The sequence below is a fragment of the Lissotriton helveticus genome, chromosome 7 (assembly GCF_964261635.1).
Source record: "Lissotriton helveticus chromosome 7, aLisHel1.1, whole genome shotgun sequence".
In the NCBI taxonomy this organism is placed as follows: Eukaryota; Metazoa; Chordata; class Amphibia; order Caudata; family Salamandridae; genus Lissotriton; species Lissotriton helveticus.
Window position 1 is genome coordinate 914,998,184 of NC_136068.1, and position 24,381 is coordinate 915,022,564.

Sequence of the window (24,381 nt, forward strand, 5' to 3'; positions counted from 1 at the left end):
TTTGCTTGCTCGCAGTTGCGAACATGACGTTGAGGACCGCGAAGAAGCAAAAAATGACTGCTGCACTACGCTACGCTGCGCTACGCGTGTTCGCACTGTGCTACGTGCAGCTCGTGTAGTGCAAAGTTGTGCAAACTTCGCAAACTACGCGAGCGTAGTGTAGTGCTTCGCCCAGGGTTAATGATGCAGATGCAGTGGGGTGTGTTAGACCTGCATCATCTTCCCCATCAAAGTCCCAGGTCTCCCACACTGCCTGAGGTGACAGTGCTGCTCAACCTCTCCACAGCACAAAATTCAATCAGAAACAGTCCATGGGTTGCGGTGCACTGAGTCAGTAGCACCTTGAGTGCTGAGCAGGGTAACAGGCAGATGAAGGCATCCACAACAGGTGTGAGCAACTCCGCAAGTCTGCCAGTACCACTGTTTCAACTCTGGCAGATGGCGGTTGGAGGTGGTCCTGACGAAGGTGGTGTGTGCCTCCTGTGGTAATGCCACGTCTGGCCTGGTCAGAACTCGATTGGATGTGTGAGCCCTGGTGGACTGCAGTTGAGGCCAGAGGCAGCAGACAGCGCAGGGCCACATACACATGGCATTGAAGACCCTAAGACCACTGTCTCAGACGTTATCCAATATAACAGAAAAAAGGGTCCCTGACTCGACCAGCACAGCATTGGTGGTCCCGGATGCACAGTGGCTGGCACAGGCACCCTGCCACAGGACAGCGACTTGCGGTCCACTGAGGTAGGGACACGCAGATTAGGCGGGCCCTCGTCGATGTCGAAGGTGAGTGTAGCAGAGGGTTGCAGGTGTCACTGGAAGGTGTTCTCCAGGGCATGATGCAGAGGTCTGATTTTATCCGGAAGCAGCAAATGGGGGAGTGGAAAGCGACAGCCTCGTTGCCACCACCAATTTGGCATCAGGTACATGAGGATGAAACCTACCCCCTAGTCCATAGACTCGGACGCCACCAATGTATGACCAGAGAGTGTCCATGAATGTCGGGGAACAGACTTAGTGGCACTGGGGCTGAGAAGGGATGCAGTCTGCGATGATGCCGGTACACTGATATGTACTCTGCCATTGCTAAATCAAGACTCAGTTCCAAATGTGTGACCTACTGGACCGAAGTGTAGGCCGGAGGCAGCGGTCAGCAGTAGCCCACAGCCACGTGTCGTAGGCTCACGGTGCACAGAGTTAGTGACACCAGGGCAGTTGTCAGTAGTGTTCGATCACCCCGTAATGATGATCCTTTTTTCCTCCCAAATGCAACGCGTCATCCTCTTAGGCCTCTTCTTGCGTGCAATGATATGTACTCTGCCTTAGAAAAATCGAAGCTCAGTTCCAATAGTGTGACCTACTCGAGCGCAGCGTAGGCCGAGAGCAGTAGTCCGTGTGGGCCCACAGAATCTTGCGGTTGTGATGTATGACTAAGAACTGATGGCACTACGTCGAAGGGTGTATAGTGACACACACTCAGCCATAATTAATGTGCTCGGCCATGGGGTAATCAAGACTCAGTTCCAAATGTGTGACCTACTGGTCCGCTGTGTCAGTCGGTAGAGTACCTAAACGAGAAAGGAGTACTGCGCGCCTTGCTTGCAGGGGCCATGAAGGTCGTAGCAGGTTGCTAGGGTCAAGGGCCTCGGCCTTGGAGCTTGCACAGGCACATGGTGGGCCCTCTTTAACACACGCCGGTGTAGTCAGGTGAGCATTGTGGCCTGGGTGCGCAGGGGCGGGTAAGACAGGTTTGGGGACCAGCGACCCGGGGCGCAGCAGGCACACAGGTTTGCAGGCAACCCCGCTCATGGCGACTGCGTCGGCCTCGTGGTGGGGTGAGAAGCGCCGCCCTGGCAGAGACGTTGCGCATTCCGGAAAAGGACCCCACCCAGAGTTACGTGCCTTTTATTTACACCCTTATCCTGGCCTGGCATATGCCGGGCCAGCTCCCTCCTCTCACGCTTACAGGGGGAATTTAACAAGCTACAGTCCTGCATTTCTTCGCCACTGGCTGGGGTGACATGGTTGCATCCACTGTCCACTACACTCCAAACACCAACGGTGTATGTCGACATGGATATGTGTATGGTCTGCATTCTGAAGTCTGTCAATCACATCCATGCCACTCTTGGCTTTGTGTACATTCTCATTCCCGGGTCACTTATCCTTTGCACATGCCTGGTCCCAACCTCTTCCGACATTCTGCTAATGTCCTGCTGAGGTGCCATACTGTTGATGGCTAATGTCCATGGCTGAGCCATGTTCCCACAGTGAGTTGTGCTATTGTGTCTGGTGGGTGTGCATGTTATATGTGAGCTTGTGATGTGTGCGTTTCCTGTCATGTGAGTTGCATGATCGTGGAGCTGAGGTGTGTGGTGTGTGCATTTGGTATTGGCCAACGGGCAGTGCATTTCCGTGGGTGCAATCCTGGAAGCGCTGGTTGATGATGGACTGTCGGAGATGTATGAATCATGCACACTGCCAGGGTTGTTGGCAGCGATGCTGGCGGAGATTCCCTGGTGGTCCACTAGTGCCTGCACATTGGTGGGATATGTGCGCTGTCTGTTGCGCTTATTGTGTGCAGTGTCAGCAGGGGGCACAAGTAGGACATGTGTGCAGTCAATTGCCCCCAACACGTGCGGGGCGCCTGCTATGGCGTTGGCGGCTTACTTGGTCTCCAGCTGTCCCTGCGCATTGTGTTGGAAGTATAGATAGTGTGGTACCAAGCTGATGGTGTCATCCATGACCGTTGTGAGGGACTTGGATTGGCCTGGCTGTGTGACTCCTCCGACTCGTGCGGATTTTGGTTGGAGGGTACCAGTGGCCAACAGGTGCATCACGTACAGCAGCTTGATCTGAGGTGGAATGTTGGTTGTCCGCTGTGTTGGTACTGTCAGCCTGTGGACAATGATGGACAGGGTTATCCCTCTGAGCATGTAGTGGGCAATGCCATTCTCTGGTGTTGGGTCTGTGAGGTTGGTGCATTTTCTGAGGATCGCTGTCTTTTTCTGCGTTGCCTCAGTGTTGGTCTGTGGGTGGGGGCTGGTGGGGGCCCGGGGGTGGTCATGGGGGTGGTGGCGGTGGGTGTTGTGGCCCTCTTGGGTGTCCGGCCTGCATGTTCAGTGGCTCCATGGCATCTGTTGTTCTTCAGGTGTGGCTCTGGGCAGGCCTCCCTTTTATGGTGCAGGCTGTCGTCCGACTTTGCACCAGCAGGTGTTCGTTTCCTGCTGCTAGCGTGCCTTATTGCATGTTCTGTGGTCTTTTCGCTGATCTGGCTGGTCGTTGAGAATGTTGCGTAGTGGAGTTGTTGTGGCTTTTTGCACGAGAACGCCTACTCTGCATCTCATTAGCGACAGCCACGGCCAGAGTTGGGAGTACCTGCAGGGCGGTGACGTTGGGAGGGGGAGGGGCAGGGTGGGGGGGTAGTAATATATGGATTATGGAGTTTAAGAGGTAAGTAAACATATAAATAAATAAAAGAATTTCGTTGCGTGCACTGCATCACCAGATGCGATGCAGTGCGCGCAACGAAATTCGTTTTATTTATTTATATGTTTACTCACCTGTTAAACTCCGTAATCCATACATTACCAATCCCAACCGTGCCCCTCCCCCACCCCACGTCACTGCCCGGTAGGTACTCCCACCATCGGCCGCGGATGATTAGCGATAGTTGCCGGGGTGGTCTGTGGCGATGTTTTTTGCGGCTGCTATTGCAGCTAAACTGGTGCTATGGGCTGTTAGCACCAGCTTGTGAATGGGGTGACAACTTTATCACGACTTTGGCTGCAATAAAGTGCTGTTAACTTGGCGATACCTCCTTGAGAATATGCCCAACAGGGCATATTTACCAATATGTAATGCAGAGCAGTGTTATAAGTCACCTTACTGTGCTACGCTGCATTACAGCGAAAGGGCAGGAATGTGCTGTATTTAACAAAATATGGCACATTCCTGCCTTTTCCCAGCGCTGGCGCACAATATGCTGCCTAGCGCCAATGCAGGTACTCTTGCACCATAGTGCATGGATGCCTGCGTTGTAAGCAGGATTGAGTTTGTGCAGCAAGAGACACTTCCCTGTACAAAAAATGCAATCTCCTGAGGCACTATCCTCTCTCTATAGAAAGAGGAAGAAACAAGGAGAAAGAGCCATGCAAGGTTACTTTGCATGGATTGGTAAATAGCATTTAAGCTATCCAACGCACATGCACCACGTTGTGGGGTGCAAAAGGGCTGCAATCCTTTCATAAATATGACCCTTAGTAAACATTGGGCACGGAAGCACCGAGTCCTAGTCCACCAGCTTCACTAATGCACGTTCTGTTAGTACAGTACACCTGTGTCCTAGAATCTCATGCAATACCTCACGCTATACTTGGAAATTATTTTATGACTCGTATGTATGCATCAATCAATCAATCAATCAATCAGGTCATTTGTAAAGCGCACTACTCACCCGTAGGGTCTCAAGGCGCTGGGAGGGGGGGGGGGGTGCCGCTACTGCTCGAACAGCCAGGTCTTGAGCTTCTTCCTGAAGGAGAGGTGGTCTTGGGTCAGGCGCAGATTGGTCGGAAGTGAGTTCCAGGTCTTGGCGGCCAGGTAGGAGAAGGATCTTCCTCCTGTTGTCGCTCTTCGGATGCGGGGGACGGCGGCGAGGGCGTGGTTGGTTGATCTGAGGAGGCGCTTGGGAGTGTAGAAGTTGATCCGGTTGTTGAGGTAGCTCGGGCCTTGGTCGTGTAGGGCTTTGTGCGCGTGGGTGAGGAGCCGGAAGGTGATTCTCTTGTTGACCGGGAGCCAGTGTAGATCTCTCAGGTGTCCGGAGATGTGGCTGCGTCGGGGGATGTCGAGGATGAGTCTCGCCGAGGCGTTCTGGATCCGCTGGAGTCTCTTCTGGAGTTTGGCAGTGGTTCCGGCGTAGAGGGCGTTGCCGTAGTCCAGTCGGCTGGTGACGAGGGCTTGGGTGACCGTCTTCCTCGTCTCGGTGGGGATCCACCGGAAGATCTTACGTAGCATGCGCAGGATGTTGAAGCATGACGAGGAGACGGCGTTGACTTGTCTGGTCATGGAGAGGGAGGAGTCCAGGATGAATCCCAGGTTGCGTGCGTGGTCCGTCGGTTTGGGTGCGGTGCCCAGGGCGGGGGGCCACCAGGAGTCGTCCCAGGCGGAGGGCGTGGAGCCCAGGATGAGGACCTCCGTCTTGTCTGAGTTCAGTTTCAGGCGGCTGGTCGTCATCCATTCGGCTACGTCTCTCATCCCTTCGTGCAGGTTGGCTCTGGCGGTGGCGGGGTCGTTGGTCAGGGAGAGGATCAGCTGGGTGTCGTCGGCGTAGGAGATGATGTTCAGGTTGTGTTGGCGTGCGATGGCCGCGAGGGGGCTCATGTAGACGTTGAAGAGGGTTGGGCTCAGCGAGGATCCTTGGGGTACGCCGCAGATGACTTTGGTGGCCTCTGACTTGTACGGTGGTAGGCGGACTCTTTGTGTTCTTCCGTCGAGGAAGGAGGTGATCCATTCCAGTGCCTTCTCCTGGATTCCGATGTTGCTGAGGCGCTGTACTAGGGTGCGGTGGCAGACAGTGTCGAAAGCCGCGGAGAGGTCCAGGAGGATGAGGGCCGCTGTTTCTCCGTTGTCCATCAGAGTTCGAAGGTCGTCGGTGGCGGCGATGAGGGCGGTCTCGGTGCTGTGGTTCGCTCGGAAGCCGGACTGTGAGGGGTCGAGGGATCCATTCGTCTCGAGGAAGGCGGCCAGCTGTTTGTTGACGGTCTTCTCGATGACTTTGGCCGGGAACGGGAGGAGCGAGATGGGACGGTAGTTCTTGAGGTCGGTGGGGTCTGCTGTGGGTTTCTTGAGGAGAGCGCTGAGTTCGGCGTGCTTCCAGCTCTCGGGGAAGGTGGCGGAGTCGAAGGAGGTGTTGATGATGTCCCGCAGGTGGGGTGCGAGGACAGCGTCGGCCTTGTTGAAGACGTGGTGAGGGCAGGGGTCAGTCGGAGATCCGGAATGGATGGAGTTCATGGTGCGGATGGTGTCTTCGGTGCTGATCGGGGTCCAGGTGCGGAGGGTGGTGGATGGTGGCGTCGTTGCGGTTGTGGCTTGCGTTGGTTGGTTGTTGAAGCTGTTGTGTATGTCCGTGATCTTGTTGTGGAAGTAGGACGCGAGGGAGTTGCAGAGGTCTTGCGACGGGGTGATGTCGTTGTTTCCGGCGTTGGGGTTGGAGAGCTCTTTCACGATGTTGAAGAGTTCCTTGCAGTTGTGTGCGTTGTTGTCCAGCCGGTCCTTGTATGCATTTTTCTTGGTGGCGCGGATCAGTTGGTGGTGTCTCCGGGTGGCGAGCTTGAGGGTGGCCATGTTGTCCGTCGTTGGTTCCCTTCTCCAGGCTTTCTCGAGGGCTCGACAGTTCTTCTTGGAGCACTTGAGTTCGTCGGTGAACCATGGTGTTTTTCTGCTGCAGGATCTGCTGGGCGGGGTCCTCAGAGGGGCGAGTTCGTCCGCGCAGTTGCTGATCCACTTCGTGAGGTTGTCGGCGGCCTGGCTGGGGTTCGCTGAGTTGGCGGGCGGGTGCTGGCTCAGGGAGGCGGTGAGCTGGTCGGCTGTGATCTTGTTCCAGCTTCTTCGAGCAACCTGTTGCTGGAGGTGGTGGATCGTCGTTCTTCTGAAGGTGAAGTGGACGCAGCTGTGGTCCGTCCAGTGGAGTCCTGTTGCGTGGCTGAAGGTGACGTCTTTGCTGGATGAGAAGACGGCGTCGAGTGTGTGTCCGGCGAGGTGGGTGGGGGTGGTCACTAGTTGCTTGAGTCCGAGGTTGTCGAGGTTGTCGAGCAGGGTGATGGTGTTGCGGTCGTTGTTGTTCTCCAGGTGGAAGTTGAGGTCCCCCAGGAGGATGTAGTCGGCGGAGGGGAGAGCGTGCGGGCTGACGAAGTCGGCGATGTCCTCGCTGAATCGTGTGCGCGGTCCCGGGGGTCGGTAGATCAGGGTGCCTCTGAGGGTGGTCTTTGGGTTGGTGTGGATCTGGAAGTGCAGGTGTTCAGCGGTGGTGAGGGTGTCGTCGGTGTTGGTCGTGATGCGGATGGTGTCTCTGTGGATGATGGCGATGCCTCCTCCGGTCTGGTTGTCGCGGTCCCTCCGGGTGATCTTGTAGCCCTCTGGGATGGCGATGGCGATGTCTGGGGCTGAGGAGGCGTTCATCCAGGTCTCGGTGATGAAGGCAACGTCGGGGGCGGTGGTGTCGAGCAGGTTCCAGAGTTCTACGGCGTGTCTGTGGACGGAGCGGGTGTTGAGCAGGATGCACTTGAGGTGGGTGCTGCTGGAGTTCGGCTTGGCGGGTGCAGGGAAGGTCCGGATGCAGGTGAATTGGCAGGCGAGGCAGCTGAAGGGTCCGTGGGTGTGCTTCGGGGCGGCTCGGTGACATCCCGGGATGCGGCCGGTGTTGAGTGCGTTGAGGTCGGCGGCGCTGTAGGTTCGTCGGCTCGGCTTCCGTCGGTGGGGGCCAGGGGTCCTGGCCCTGGGCGCGGTCCAGGCGCGGACGGGCGCAGACGGGCTTACCTTTGGCGCGCCTTCGGCGCACAATCGGCGCGCCCGCTGCGCGTGACCGCTGCGCGTTCGCACGGTCGCCATTTAAGGCCAAGTGCGCGGGTGGGCGGGGCAGCTGGGAGGCGGGAGCGGGGAGGGATACAGAAGAGAAGAAAGGGGCGGGGCCAAGCGGCGGTGGCGGGAAGGGAGGGTGGAGGGCGGCGGAAAACACGAAGAAAGAATAAAACAGGCACAAATCTGCAACAAAACAAGGGGTATGGGGGGGAAAGAAACCAGGAACACGGGGAAAAACTGTACAAGCACAACTGTTAGACAAAAACGGCAAATGAGGAAGAAAAAACGAGATGCAAGGAGTTTTTACGGAGAGAAACAGGCACAAATGTTCGTCAAAACAACCCTACTGCGGGGGCAGCCGGCAGCCGGCAAAACGAGGCAGTAGCGAGGCAGAGGGCGGGCAGGGGCACACACAGCAGCTGGTGGCCGTGCGGCGCGGGGGTGTCCCACAAGTGGGTGCATGCACCTGAAGATATTTGTACAGCTCAAACCTAATTAGGAATCAGTGGAGCACTTAACGAGTGTAAGAGACCAGGAGTTCGACTCCGGCGGCGAGTCTTTCCTGGGCATTTTTTCAAAGCTGGCAATATCTTGGTTCCTGATATGCCGCTGTACACCAGATGTGGCTCATTTCTGGACCAGCATTGCCTCTGTTCCCCTTTGCCTGATTTTTAGAGCCTTGACTGATTTCAGTGCCTTGACTTTCCCTCCCACCTCCAGCTCTGTCTCCACCCTGCTCTCTGCATTGCGCTAACCAGACAGCACTGTTTGTCTTTTCCAGCCAAAGTACAAAAAGTGCACTTCTAAAATATTTAATGGCTCCAAATGTCACGACGCAGGCTAACAATGCTGAAGAATAAAAGACACCTCCCTGGCGCCGGCGAAGAATAGAGCGGCGCTGCACAGGCTTTTAAGGAGCTTGGGAGGATACACGTAGAAGAGCTGTCTTCATTCGTTTACAGCTTCTCAGCCATATTTTTCTCTTTTATATAGAAATCAGAGGAGAGAAAGGAGCCCAATTGACGTTGCTGGGGCCTGAGTTTTTGTAGGAAATGATCGTCGAAAGGCACGAGCAGAACTTGCACAGAGGATTAAAGTGCTCAATTGAACTTATATAGTTGGTCCCTCCTGACACCGACATTTGAATGATAGAACCACCCTGGCGCTTACAGCCGGCAATACGAGGGGGTTGTTAAACTTAAAACAGAAAACAAGTCTATAGACTTGCCAGGGACAATAGGACACTAAAAGGTTCAAACAACCTGTGGATGCATGGTACCACTTCCTGCTGTCAAGGGCAACAGGAAGGGGGGGGGGCGTGGTCACACCAGAGATGTCTCACTAGCGCTGACAGGGACGCACACTAGTAACTAGAGTATTCATCTGTATGCTACAGAAGTTGGTAATAGGGGTGTTTTGAGAAGAGACTTGTGCTCCACCCACCCACAGTTTGCACTCAACCATTAAACTGGTCGGCAGCAGTAGCGTGCATAAAAACATGACCATAGTTTCATGAACACTGCCAGTGCGTGTACAAGCCTTCCATCTTCCAGTTAAGGACAGAAAGGTTGGATGAAGGAGGGTGAATCATGACCTATCTGCTCAGTGCCGGGTAAATATAGTCTTCAGACCTGTCAGGATTGCGCATATTTTGGGGTATGAAGTAATATAGTGCCCCTCACACAGGCACAATCCTTAGCAGGCGTTCTGTCAGGCCCACAGCAGTGCTGCATATCTGCTAAATAGGCCTCTCAAGGGCCACTCATAAAAGAGCTCTGCAAACGAACTGGAAGGCCGACAGCTCAACGAGGGTGGCATTGCAAGCCCTCCTTGCATCTCATGGGAATTGACATTTGAGCCTGATCTGAAAGTGTCAGCAAGCTGGTGGGTGGCCTCACTCACCTTAATCTTGTCCCAGCTGCTCATTTTGTCTTCTTGTTTCCAGCATCGGATTATTGGCCTGCGGCCGTCCTTGGAGAAGTAGACACCCCACTTTACCTGAGTTAGCTCTGAGCAAAGGAATAAAGATAAGAAAAACATCCAATGCTGTGTTTCTGCGTGGGTGTGCATATGCGTGTGTTGAATTGAATTGAAATTAAATTTGTAGAGCGCAACTAAACCCGAAGGCATTAAGGCGCTTAAGATGGTACAACTGTTTGGTCAAAAGAGAACTGGGGGTGGGTTATTGGTAAGCTTCTTGAAAGAGCCAGGACTTAAGTGCTTTGCGAAAAAGGGCCTGGGATACAAGACCCTTAAGGTCCTCAGGGAAGGTAGTTGGAACTGTAGATGGGGAGGCAGGAGGGGGGGGCGAGACAGCTGAATCTGGGTCAATACTGCCATCAGTGTGGAGGCTAGAGCCTGACTGGATCTCTGTAGGGCAGACATGTCTGAGTGAATGCCCTCCAGGAAAGATACCATTTGGGTAAGGCGATTGTTATGCACCTGGAGAACATTCAGCACTGCTGTCTGCCCCACAGAGATCTGTCTCTGGATGTTGATGGCCTTCACACCGAGTGCAACAGGGGAGACAGTGGCGGGAAGTGAGGTGCCTGGCGCAAAGGAGACACTGCCCCTTCTAATGGAGTGGTCACTGACTGTGGGCTGGGGAGCAGCTGGGAGGGTGCAGATGGTAGGGGTGGTGGTGGACTCTGATGGAGTGGATCCTGTTCCTGGGTCATCGACCACCACATGGGAGTTCTCGCTGGAGCTTGAGCTTGTTGTCGAGCTGACAGATGTGATGTCAGACATGTTCTCAGTGAGGTTCCACTTCCTCTCTGTGCCACTGGTTCCCTCTTGCTTGGTTTCTGCACAGGAACCACTATGGCTAGTTGTATCCACAAGTTCGGTTGCACTGTCTCCTCCTCTGGCCGGTTCCCCACCTTGCTGCCGTCTGCTTCTCAACTGCCCACCCCGGTCCGGGCAGACCACTGCAAGGATGAGTAGCATTGGGGGGGGGTCAGGGTGCGGTGCACACCCCTCTTGCCTGGAGGCGACAGGCCCAACAGGACTCTTGCGATCCTCTTGATCCAGCCTCTCAAGTCCAACCACTGTTTCCTGCAGTGTGCACTGCGCCGACGGATAACTCCCATGGAATGTACCTTCCGGGAGATGGTCCTCCACAGCTTGGCCTTCTGATGGGAGTTGACTATGTGAAACAGGATTCCGTCTTCACCATCACGATGTTGGCCCTGGAATGTGGTGGTAGTTATTGGCAGATGGAGGGCACACATAGAACCACAGTATCCACCCATGGATAACGCACACCCTGGCATATTTGCAGGAATTCCTGGCATATGGGGCCCACCCATGAAATGAGGCTCTCCTTTGTATATTGGCTGTACATTGGTTTGTACAAAGAGGTCGGGGAAGTGCGTCCATGGCATGATGGTTTATACTCCATATGTGATAATTATTGGCTCTTGGTGGAATCCATGACACGAGGGTGCCAAGTCTAGCCTATTGGTGGTAATTCTTGGCAAATGAGGCCATCGATTTAAAGATGGTACCATATGACAGCAACATTGTTGGCATATTACAGGCATGCATGGCACTCATCCATGTTATTGCTGGCCCTGCCTTAATGGTGGTAACACTTGGCATAAGATTGGCATCAATGTCTACTTCCCACCCTTATTGAAATGAGGACCAAGGGCCATATGTATCAAGCTAATTAGCATTCGCAAAGGCCGAAATTCGCAGAATTTCGGCCTTTGCGAATGCTAATTAGCTAAATGGTATGTATGAAACATTTTCGCAGCAAAATAAGGAATCGTACATTTTGCTATTCCTTATTTTGCGATTGCACTTAAGGAATCACAAGATTTGTGATTCCTTAAATGCAATGTATCAAAGAAATATTTATGCAAAAATGCCAATAAGGATTTGCAGATTACCACCAACTTCTAGTTGGTGGTAAGTTGCGAATTCTTTTAAAAAAGCAATTTATTTAAATTCCAAAGGTGCCATATGACGCTCATACATGCCCTTAGGGCATGTATGTGCGCCATATGCCCACACATGTCTTTTTCAGGGGTGCAGCAGGGTGTTCTTGTGACACCCCTGCACCCTTAAAAATATTCGCAATTTGCGATTAGCAAATTGCTAATCGCAAATATCCCCTTCATTCCTATGGGCCTCCTGGACCATAGAAATGAATGGGAAAATTGCGATTAGCAATTTGCTAATCGCAATTTAGAAATGATAAGGAATCTCTAAAAAGAAGTGATTTCCTACATACATACCGTTTTGCGATTTCTAAATAGCGATTCCTTAAAAATCGCTATTTAGGAATCGCTAAACGGTATGATGATACATATGGCCCCAAGGCACAATCATGGTAAATCCTAGACTACTTTTGGCATCCACTGCAAGATGTTTACCTCACTTGGAATGCTGATGGTCCTAGCACAGTATATTACATACTTATGTTAGGGGTTGTGAAGCCTTGCGTACAGTTATGTGGAACCATCAAAACAGTTTAGATATTGGTAATTCTTGGCACTTTTCTTGGCATTTTGTCTTGACATGGTGATACATTGACTAGCAAAGCAGAATGTATGGACACTAATAATTGTGATTGCGAAAAAAGAGTTACCAACACCAGACATTTATTTAATACAAATTAAAATGATACAACTTTGTTAGGGTAATTTGAGTTTATTTTCCTGAAATAATTATGTGAAAGCAGGATGTGTTACTTTGAAAGGAAAATGTGTGTATTTTCTGGCAACTATTTATTTATTTAAGAGATTTGTAAAGTCATGAGGGTTGCCTTCAGTATATTTCAGAGTCCTGAGGTTGGATCAGGAAAAACACAAAAGCTGCAATGGGTAGTCAATGATGGGTGGCCCAATCTCTAGTTGTACCTCATGCTGGTCAAGATCACTTACAGATAAACCACAAAAGTTTAGTTTTCAGCTTTTAACTGAGATACAAAAAGAGTGGTTTAGCCCTCAGACTTTGCTTTTAAGGTAAAACAATTAGTGCCTAATTATGATTTTGGCTCTCCATCGGACCGCCAAACCCATGAATGGGGGTGCGGTGGCGGTCAGGGGATGCTGCAGCAGCGGTCCAACAGCCGAATTATGACTACAGTGGCTGGACCGCCATAGGACCATTGCAACAGCCAGGGATCCGCACTCTGAGGCTATGCTTGGCGGTGCTGCAGCATATTACGAGTTTCCTCACCACCAGTGGTCTCATGGTGGTGCTCATGCCAGGCGGTGAGGAAACTAAAGTGGTGCTACAGGGACCCCTGTGACTCAGTGCCTAGGGATACATGCCTAGGGATACATACAGGGAGGTACATGATGTGCCCCCCTGTGTGCATGCACCTCCTTTCCAGCATGGCATGGGCTGCACAGTCCATGCAGTGCAGGAACAGGCTGTGGCACTCCTATTGCAGAGCCTTTCTAATAGGCACCACCAAAGCACCGCCTGCCAGACCACGAGGAAACTCACAATCTGGCAGCTGACTGGCATTCAGGTTTGTCTCTGTGGGAGCGGAGTGCTGGTGTGGCAGCCCACTCCCACACTGCCAAACTCGTAATCATGATCCTAATTTATGAGTTGGGCAGTTGTTAATAAAATGGAAAGATGTGGACTGTTCAGAAGGTAAACTGACACCTTGCTGAGTATGCATTAAGGATGAAACAGATACTCTTGAATTTGATTCTCACTTCTACTTACTTCCACTGGAGCACTTTTGGGGCAGTGGTGAGGGTTGATGAGGTCTTTCTTCCTTGGGTTGAAGCGCATTCTGGAAGCCTCATTTGGAGCCTTAGGCATGCCACTCCAATTTCTTTTCTCATATCAAGTCAGTGATTTGTTTGGAGGCGTGGGAGAAGTTTTGGCATTAAGTAAAGCTGAAAAGTGAGCTAAATTGGGACTACTGCGTACAGTATTAATTTGGGAAATGAAAGAGAGCTTGAATTTGAAGAATATTCCGAATGTCCTTATTTTGCCAGTTGTGGAAGTGGACAAACCTAGTTTGAAAGGCCAGGTGAAAGAGTGTTGATCTAAAGCTAATCCTCCTAAGGGCTTGTGGCATGCATCATTTTGATGACGTCCTGGTTTGCTGAACCTTTTCCAGTGGGAAGTGGATTTTTTTGTCAGCTTCCTACATCTTGAGGTTGGCCAACTTTTGCCTATGAGCTGAGTCACAGAGTGCATGAGAATGTTGAAAAGAAGACAGGATAATGTCATATTTGTGAGGTGGACAGCACCAGGATTCAGAAAAGGAAGCATTGTTTATGTTTTGCATGTACACTAAGGGGCCTATTACTACCGCAACGGAGCACGGGACCGACCACCAAAGTTGCGGTGGTCCCACTAGGCAAATTTGGATGCGCCTACCACACTGGCGGGCGCATCCTCGACTTTAACTTTGCGGCGGGCGGTGCTGTAAGCAGCACCCGCCGCAATGGTAAAGTCCATGTTGTGCATTGCCATGCACAACGTGCCAGTCACCGTGCGATGCCTGCCCCCTTGTGCATGGCAAGGATGAAGTGCAGCCACCCACACCCCCCCGAGGGGGCCTGCAATGGACCCCCACAGTGAATTCTTGCATGCCACCATATTGAGACCCTTTTCTGCCAGACCGGCAATCCGATGAGTGGAAAAGCGGCAGACGGTCTTTCCGTTCGCCACGGTGCCCCTCGCCATACTAATATAGCGGGGGTGAACCAGGGACATTTTTTGGGCGGATCAATCCACCCGATAACATAACGGGCCCCTAAGTATTACACTATGCCCAATTAGAAACAGATCTCCCACATCACCAGACTCCACCCTCACTTCCACACTCATGGTGACTCACAGGGGTTTCTCACAGGTTACAATTAGCATGCACATAGTGAGGTTCTTTAATTTTGACTCCATCTTACATTTGTCATCAATTTGTGTTTCTGCCCTTTGGACTGCAACGTGTAGAAAACCCCCCTCTGTCCTTGCTTTGAAAGCAATCTCAGACACTAGCTGGCCTAACTGCATACAGACATGTTCTGCCATTACTGATTGACCTATAAGTGCTGTAGTTGATTGACTTATGGGTTGGGCAGAAACACGACGTAAGGGGGACATTCTGGTTACATGATGTTTTTCTATTGGCTAATATTTTGCAGATCTTGTATGTCCATATTAGGTATTTTGTATGCTTGCAGAAGCTAGGACTGCCCCTTTCTTTATGCTGAGTTTGTAAATCCTAAGCATATAAAAGACCTCTGTGTTCTGTATTCTTTAGACTGCCTCATTCAGGTGCTAAAGGCTTCTGTGTGACGTAGTCTCACTTATTAAGTTTAATAAAGATGTCTTTTAATATTTCAGCTTCTGTGCCAAGTTCTTTTGTATTAGTGAGACCCCTGAGAGTGAAGATTTCAGTTCTTCAGATGGCGCCCAACGTCGGGCTTCATCAGGGAAGTGACTTTCTGTGGGAGTGATCTTCTCAGGAGACAGAAAGCTACTGAGGAGGACAAGACAGGATTCTACTAAGAAGGAACTCTGTGCACAGGGATCTGGGGATTCTTCGTCTCTGCAGCCCAGTGTATTTCTGCTCTTCCTGATTTTGATCCTCCACATGATGTCACTCCTGACTGAGAACCTTTTTGCCGTGAGTATTCTAAAAAGACCGTTAGATCATGTAGAACTTGACAGTTAGAATTTGGATAACCTTTTGATTAGTAAAAGTAAGAGTTAAGTATAAGTGGGTCCCTCCCAGTCCTTTGTTCTTTGATTCTTTGGTTTTGATTGGTTCTTAGTTTGTTTGGTCCTTAGTTTTTATTTGAAGATTGCAATTTTCAAAACCCGAGGGTCTTGTATATTTACGAGTGTATCGATAGAGATAGCCCCTTGAAGTTTGAAGCTAGATTAGTGAGCTATAAGATGCATGATCTTAGCAAATTTGGAGCTTTGTGTTGGCCAACTTTGTATACGTTTGGATTAGCTGGCTTCCCCTTAAGGGAATATCTAAATAGGTTTAGATTTACAAACATATTTCTTCCTTGGTGATTTTGTATCCCCAGGGAATTAATATGTGACATAATACATACAAGGATCCTTTGTTCTGTGAAATTTTATGAATGAAGATATGCAGAGCGATTTTTGGTGTTCTGCTAGTCAAAGCTAGTGAATTGAGTGTATTTTTGCTTCTTGGACATACATCAGTCTGTTGGGCTGTTTTTGCAGTCTTTTGGAACACAATTGAGAAGCGTTTCTTGTAAATATGACTTACAACTAGTATTTACAAATGGTTTGGTTTAAGTACAGTCTGTGGGCTGTCCTTTATTTCTGTCCTGAGTATTGATATGTGGGTTAAATGTGTGTTTAAATGTCTATGTGGTTTTCCCATTAGTGCAATTTCTGTAAGTAAATAGCGATGGCCCTATTCACGAAATGCATGGCTAAAAGCACGCCATATTGTGTGTCCTGAGTCTTTGACCCCTTTCTGTTTGTCTGAAATGAGCTCAAATGTGTGTTTTTGTTTTTTCTTGATGTTTTCAGTCTATTAAGCAAGATGTCTAAATGTTTAAAAACTAAAATGTAAATTCACATTCACTAGGAATAAAAAGCCCCAAAAACGAAATTGGGTGTTTTGCAAAAAAAAAAAAAAAAAAAAAAAATAACCTTACAGCATTTTCCTTAGATACATTGTGTTAGGTATTAATAGGCAAACAGATCAGCTGAAGTAAATTCCTGCTGAACTCAAAATAATATAGAACACGCATTGATATGTTTTAGTTTGAAAAAGACTGCCAGCTTGTTACAATCACTTAGAGACAAGCTAAATAAACAGGATTTTTTATTTAGCCAGGATTTTCCCCTCAGTTGCACAGGTGGAAACTTTGCATTTCAGAATGTTGTTTTAAAAAGGTTTCAAAAATAAGTTTCATTATTTTGTATTATAGGAAGACATTTCAATTAAGGGTTTTCCTTTCTTTAAGCATTTCTCTAAGCAAATTCTTGGCTCAGTTGCTAAATAATAATTAACCCATGTAGTGAAGAAACATTTAAAAAGAAAGAAACCGTAAAAGATGCTGAAACAAGATAGGGCAAGTGCAAGGAAACTAAAAAGTTAACGATGTCTTCAACATTGATTGGCAATCTCAGATAAAGATCAATCAGGGAAGTTGGCTTTGCAGGTCAGTTTCGGGTGACGAAAGTTAGTTTCTTACAGTTTAATCTGGTTAATGTGTACATGACATGGGGAGGCCAGGCCACTATGTTCGTCAGCCTAAGTGGCACAAAAAAAAAAAGAAAAGAAAATGAAGTCAGATTCAAGGAATTACAGAGCCTTAATATGTGGAATTATCAAAACTGATAGGGTTATAAAAATAAGTGCTACAAAATTCGTTTTTTACTATTCATGAAGCTTAATACTTATACTGTGACCTCCTAGCATTATAATTTAATTTAAGGTATGGTATACTGCATAATAAGGACATTAGCATATAGAATTTCACTTGACCAGGCGTGAAAAACTCATTTTTCTCAGGATTTGCAGGAGATATGTCCAATGTCCAATCTCTGCAATTTGTAAAGAACATTCTGAGGATGATTAATATGTAACATTATTATAGGATATTTATTTTTAAGTGCCCCAAATATCAAAGTCGAATTTGGGTAAAATATGGGCATTTTTGCCATTTACATTAGCTTTAAAGTGCTTTAGGCTTCAGTAAATGCATACATTTAGGTATAATACAAATTTGCAGGTTATTCCCATTTGGGTTTCCTTTTAAATAGGTCAGTGAGCCAATGTGCCTGGTGCAGAGGTTTGAGTTTAATATCAGGGTGGAAGGTTTTAACTTTTGCTTAACCTAACTGAGCCTTCATCCATTTAAGGTAGATGAAATGAGTACCATTGCAAACAAGCATTTGTTCTGAAAACTGGTATGTGTGTTATTATGTTCTGCGAATTAGTCACAGTAACTGTTTTAATAATCTAAGTATAGAAATAAATTGTAGCCCCTAACAGGAGTAATATATATATCATGTGTTTTTAAATAGGGTTGGTTATTGCAGGTTAGAAAGAGTTGGGAAGGTTTTTTTGTCTTTTTCAGCCTTAGAGTGAGGTGGGAGTTAGGAGTAAGTGTAAACAGATGGAGAAATTATTGCTTGGAAAAGCAGGGCCTCAAAGGGTGTTGGCGCACGGGACACGCAGAGTGTCTGAGAAAAAGTTTTTGGAAAGTTAAAAAGGTTTAGCATGTTTTCAAAAGATGGTTGTTACAGTTGATATTTTGTGTGTTATGTGCAGAAATATTTGTGCGTTTTACATATTTTTGCATTTTATCCTTTTATGAATTGTTCCTGCTGGTCCTGTGTGTCAGAAGCGACACAGTTAGTTGTGTTTTGACAGCCAAATGTCCACTAACTGGTGATCTACTGTCAAAAGGAGGGTGTGGATTTTAAGCCTGACAAATTAAGCAGGCCTGAATATTCTGTTTTGAGCTGCAGGTTCACAGTGCATAAAAGTGCATGCAATAGTGTTGTGTGTTACCGCTTATTTACATATGCTATTGTTTTGTCTATGCTTTTTGTGCTTGATATACAGCGCGTATATTTGATGGCTTGGCATATGTGTGTTTTTTGTTGGGGTTTTTTTGCGCTGATACTAAATTTCACAGATATGATTTTTCATGCTGTGAACAAAACAAGACAACACTTCACCAGTGTATGTCAAATTTGGTTATATAGTATTGAAATAAAATAAAAAAGAGATATACAGAATCAAAGTGTGTCATCTGCAATTAGTCACGATACTGTCCTCTTCCTTTAAGGAACAGGCAGCCCTAAAATTATGTATCCTTGATTGGACGTAAGGATAAATTATAGATTTGTGACTCTTGTACATGGTGACCTAATTTCTATATTACATTAGTCAGTTTTGTTCTGCTTCCTAAGTAGTGTATGGCTTTGTACCATAAAGGAAACAAGGCTTCATTTTTACCTAGTCCCATTTTCCTTTTCCAAATTCCTTTCACCAGTTGGTGTATTGCTCAGGTTCACACTTCCAGACTGCAGTAATGTACCAGAGACCCCATATTATGTATAATTCCCTTTTGTATGACCAGACTGGTTTTCTACCTCAATAGGAGACACCTTACGTTTTTTTGAATATGACAAATTCAATGCCTATTCTAATTTGGTTTTTAGTTCATTTTTCCTGCTGCTTTAATTTTTGATGGACCAGATGTATTTTAAATGATGGAAATACCAGGACTCTCTAGTTCTTGTCTTTTGTTTCCACATTTTGATCATTAGCTTTTGCATTGCATAGTCCACCTGATGCACAATTCTTAAAGGGAGGTATCTACATGTCCCTGATAAAATGTATTATGTGATCTCTCTTTTGAGGTGCTCTAGATAAGGAATTTAGGAACACCTATATGTACTCATTTAGAGAAAAAATGTGTTTGCCCCATTAGACAATGCCACCATGTGTGAGGACATCCATTCAGATAGAATTCCCATTTCGCTACCTACCCTTAGATGGTAGAGGATATGCTCTCACATGGAAAACCAATTAAAGAGGCTAGAGGCACTGTTTTGCCGCCTGCCTTTGTCTTTGTATTGCCTTTGGGAATGACAGTGTGTTCTAGACCAGAAATGTCCCATGACGTATGGCCACTCCTTTAAAGATTGCAGGCCACTTGCTTGCAGTCCCTTGTTGTACAATGAACTGTTTTTGTACTTAATTGAAGGAAACAACTGTGTCACATTTTCTACGTCACTAGGTTCTGCGGGATCTTCCAGAGTCAAAGGGAGAATGATACCCTGCAGAACGGTGATAAAGATGAGTTCTAATTTTCATCAGTGACAGCTAACAGATGAACAGTCCCAACACCCAGAAAGTGCTTCATCAACTGTATCTCCAACGTATTGTGCTTGCTTCATCAGAAGGCGTTGAACATCAGAAAAGAAGGAGGATCTGGGTTTGCCACAGAACCAGAATTTCAGTGCAAAGAGCGAAAGAGAAGGATTCTTGTTGTTTTTGAGGCTTCAGTTTTCCACCCACCTGTCATGTGCTGGTTAACCTCTGACAGTGTGCAGTCCCTTGAGCCCCTTGGCCTGAGTTTTGGCCACACAACTCCTTTTCCTTTGCTCCAGCGGAAGTGCAGTGCACCGGAGGATTTGAGATTGGCAAAAGGCACTACATTATGGTGCCCATGAAAGAGCAGCCCGAGCATCCTCTGACACTGAATAAGAGAGTGTTGGAGCCTGAAAGTGTTGCTGAGAGTGACAGTCTGTTGCTCTTCCCCGATTAATAGTACTTGGGTCTGCATGAGATGATCTGTGCCCATGATCAATGAAGAGCACACTATCTGTAGTGCAGCAGCACAGGAAATATTGGTGCACTGCATTGGGACATTGAGACTTTCAAGTGAGCTGTGAGTGTTTGCCAGGAAGGCACTCCAACGGATACTGAGTAACATCATTTTCATGAAAGGCCTGAATGAAGAGGCCCATGCGGAAGAAAACAACAGAAACAGGATTTGATGGACAATAGAAGCCTGCCAGAAGAGGCTTTGACGGACCCTGGGTATTTCCCGTGCGATTGTATAGAATTGGTGTTTGGAGAATGATTCTTATTGGTTTATTGGCATTGTCAATAGTCACTGAAATACATAATGTTTGCAAAATAATTTTAGGATTTGCCTGTGTAATGGCAAAAGGGGGGTCTGAGGTTCTTTAATTTTGACTCCATCTTACATTTGTCATCAATTTGTGTTGCCTTTACACAGACTGCTCTATTCATGAAGTGTTTCTGCCCTTTGGACTGCAACGTGTAGAAAACCCCCCTCTGTCCTTGCTTTGAAAGCAATCTCAGACACTAGCTGGCCTAACTGCAAACAGACATGTTCTGCCATTACTGATTGACCTATAAGTGCTGTAGTTGATTGACTTATGGGTTGGGCAGAAACACGACGTAAGGGGGACATTCTGGTTACATGATGTTTTTCTATTGGCTAATATTTTGCAGATCTTGTATGTCCATATTAGGTATTTTGTATGCTTGCAGAAGCTAGGACTGCCCCTTTCTTTATGCTGAGTTTGTAAATCCTAAGCATATAAAAGACCTCTGTGTTCTGTATTCTTTAGACTGCCTCATTCAGGTGCTAAAGGCTCCTGTGTGACGTAGTCTCACTTATTAAGTTTAATAAAGATGTCTTTTAATATTTCAGCTTCTGTGCCAAGTTCTTTTGTATTAGAGAGACCCCTGAGAATGAAGATTTCAGTTCTTCAATAGCTTTGGGTTTCTGAATACGGCATGGCACATCAGATGTCCTACTTAGGCTTTTTCTTAGTGATGGAACGAATGGTATGAATTTATAAAGAGGAGTGAAACTAAACCTTGGCTTATACACTGTCCTTCTCACAATGGTAGTCATTGCAGTTCTAAATTGAAGATGATGCAGGGTTTCTTCTTGTGGTGCTATTTCTTATTTCACACATATATAAGGCAGCCCTTAGAAAGGAATGGAGTGCTGCAATTCATTTTGCGCCCTGATTTTTCTTCAAAATCTACATTCATTTGCTATTCATTTTTAGGTCTTGGGCCTAGCATTGCAGTGAGCAGCACTGCTCGCGCAGCGAGAGACCTCATGTAGGGGGTTTGCAAATGGACCTAGGAATCACGTGTGCTTTTCCTTTTGGCCCACGCTATTGGCCTTTGCGTGCGTCTTTTGATCAAAGACAGCAGGCAATTGGCCAAAGGCGGGTGCATTGCTCCGCCCATGGCCTATTGGTGTCTATTACGCACACCAATGCCATGTGGTCTCAATTATCGTGCCCAGACACGGGCGCGATAATTGAAACCACATGTCTTGCTGTGGAGTGTGCCTGCGCACCACTCGCAGGCTTGTTCTTTTTTGGATCCACCCCTTCTCAGACGCACGTACTGCGATGATGATGGCACACCCGGCGGATGCAGCTGTGACCTTCAAGTTGAAACCTGAAATGTGTCCAAGACGGGCAGTTCATCCGCAGTAGAATGGATGTAAGCAGGGCTCAGACACCAAGACCCGAGCCACAGCCAGAGCAGGTGAACTGTCGACCCCCGAGGGCGTATCTTGTGTTGTGGGTTGGGGTGAGCCTTGCTTAAGGTCTTGGGAGCCCATAATTGCGATTTGTGGGGCAGTGGGTGCGACAATCAGATGATGAGACTTGCATTAATTCGGCCCCAGCTAGAGGCTAAGTGAGGAGCCGCTCGTCTCTTGTGTTTTGATATTTGGATGCCCTTCTTGGGGTTTGGGGACCTGTGTCACCCTGGGTCTTCCTACCTGTGATTTCCCGTGATCCTCCTCGTTTCTCTCAGGGCCTGTTGGTGGCTTTCAGTGGCACTCCACCCCCTGTGCATTGTAGCTATGCTGTCTCTACTTAAACTGGAAAGCAGGGCATGGCACCCTTGAACTGTTAGTGCAGCACACGTGTACAAGTCATGAACTGTCTGCAGGTTTCATTTCTTGTATGCCTCAGTCCCGGAGCACGGGGAGGGAGCTCTGTGGTTTTCTGTCTTGAAATTTGACCTTAACTTTCACTCATCTTGCGCTTTTAACGGCCATTTAATGTCACATCAGCTTATGCCAAACCTTCACCTGACTCGGTTTCCATTGTAATCTTCCTACCTTTGGTGCTGATGGTCCTTAACTTGGCAAAGAAAGTGCAGGGTCCAAAGTGCATGGTAGGAGTCCGCCTCCATTGCTATGGAATCCCAGGGTCGGAGTCCCATAACTGCTTGACGTCATCCACCTCAGGCCACAACCCCCTCAGCTCCTGACGATTCTTTTTCACCCCTGCATTCCTCTTCTGTCACTGCTTTCCTTCCATCGTTTCTAATGTTGAAAATAACCAGCATTGGCAATGCCAATCGGTTTTGCCTAAGCAAGAGCTATTGGCTTTTCCAATATCTTTTAGCCATGTTGTACAGAAGCGCGGAGTGGTGTAAAGTAAGAGTGGAGTTGAGTGCAGTGGCATAGAGCTCTGTGGAGTGGAGTTGGATAGAGTGGAGCAGAATGGAATGAATGGCATAGCGTGGCTTGTAGTAGCGTGAAGTAGAGTGACGTAGGTGTCGTAAAGTAGCGTGGCTTAGACTGCCATTGTGCTGAGTGGGGTAGAGTGGCACTGTATTGTTGAGTTTGGTTGAGTGGCTTACAGTGGAGTGGCTTAGAGTAGAGTGCAGTGGTGTAGAGTAGTGCACGATAGCGCAGAGCACATCAGTGTAGAATCAGTGGCAGATAGTAGTGCAGAGTGGAGTACAGTAGTGTAGAGTTGTGGAGAGTAGCGTGCAGTGGCACAGAGTGCAGGGGTGTAGAATGACATAGAGTACAGTGGTGCAGAGTAGTGACAAGTGCATTGGCATAGAGGGGTGCAGAGTAGAGTGGCGTCAAGTGCAGTGGTGTAGATTGGCGTAGAGTAGAGTGGTGAACAGTGCAGCGGTGTAGGATAGAGTAGAGTGTTGAAGTATGCAGCATCATAGCATAGAGTAGAGTCGTGAAGAGTGCAGTGGCGTAGAGTTCAGTGGTGCAGAGTAGAATGCGGTGGCATAAAGTAGAGTGGTGTACAGTAGAGTTCATTGCTGTAGAGTGCAGGGTAGGGGCGTGGGAGGTAAAAGAAGCAACAAGGAGGAGGATATGGGAGACGGACCAAAACACAAGTACTCATATAGAATACTTGAACACAAAAAAAAAGTTGAACCAAAATTGGGAGCAGTGGTTAGACTCAAGCACTTGGTCCATGCTCCAGGGGATGGCCAAGTACAAGAAAAGGACATGATGCCTGTATTTTGTGACAAATGGGAGTGAAGCAATTGAGAGCGACACTTAAGAGAACAAATGGTAAGCTGTAGGCAGGCTGTAAGCCCACTGTATGTAAAGACAGTGCGTGTGCTGTCTAGGCTAAACCTAAAAATGAGTGCTGATCCCACCACTTGCAACTACTGGCACAAATTAAGCACGGTGCCCCATCAGAGGTAGTCTGTTTCAACACAGCTTCCAGTGTCACAGTATTTATTCAAGGTTTCAGCAAGTTTGCCATGGTCTCTACTGCAAGCAAGCAAAAGAAGTTCTGCGTATATGCCTCTCAGGGCTGTCGGCACCTGAAATACTTCAGTGCTCCTTTTGATAACCCTAAACCTTCGATTGGTATTGGTTTAATTGTTGTCACCACAGGAGGCGAGCGCACTGTGCTGATTAAATTTGCTCAAAAGTTGATGGGAATCAAACTGTGGCCTACAGAGCCATTTGGGGCATCTCCCGCATGGAACTCTGGTTACAAATAGAGGCAGTGTGTCTGTTATAAAAACGTTAGATCAGTGCCAGTGTTGGGGAGTACGGGAGGTTTATCCCAGGAGGATTTTACCAGAAAGAGTGACAAACGTGCATTCTAAATTACATTGAAACAGAAGTATTGCTCAGACTTACAAAAGAGGGTGTTTGGTTGTAGACCACGCTGAAAAGGACCCAATCTTCACTGACTTTACTACTCAGTAACGCTGGGCAAATTATTTGAGCACATTTCTAAAAATACCATATTTGCCCCCTTTTTACCCATCTGGAGAACAGAATTAGGGCTGATTTAATTGCTCTGTGGTTGAAAAATAGCTCAAAGCCTAATGCAGCTGATTTTAAGAACACACCGGGCCTGAGCAATTTATTTACCTTGACAATTGCAGTAAGGTAAATATATTGTCCATACCCATTAGTGCTTTTTTTAAGGTATCACGTCTGACCCATGACTGGCCTGCTGGGCATTCTGCCTGCATTCCACCTTTTTTTAATCCAGGACAGGCAGATTCAAAACCAGCAAAAAATGGTC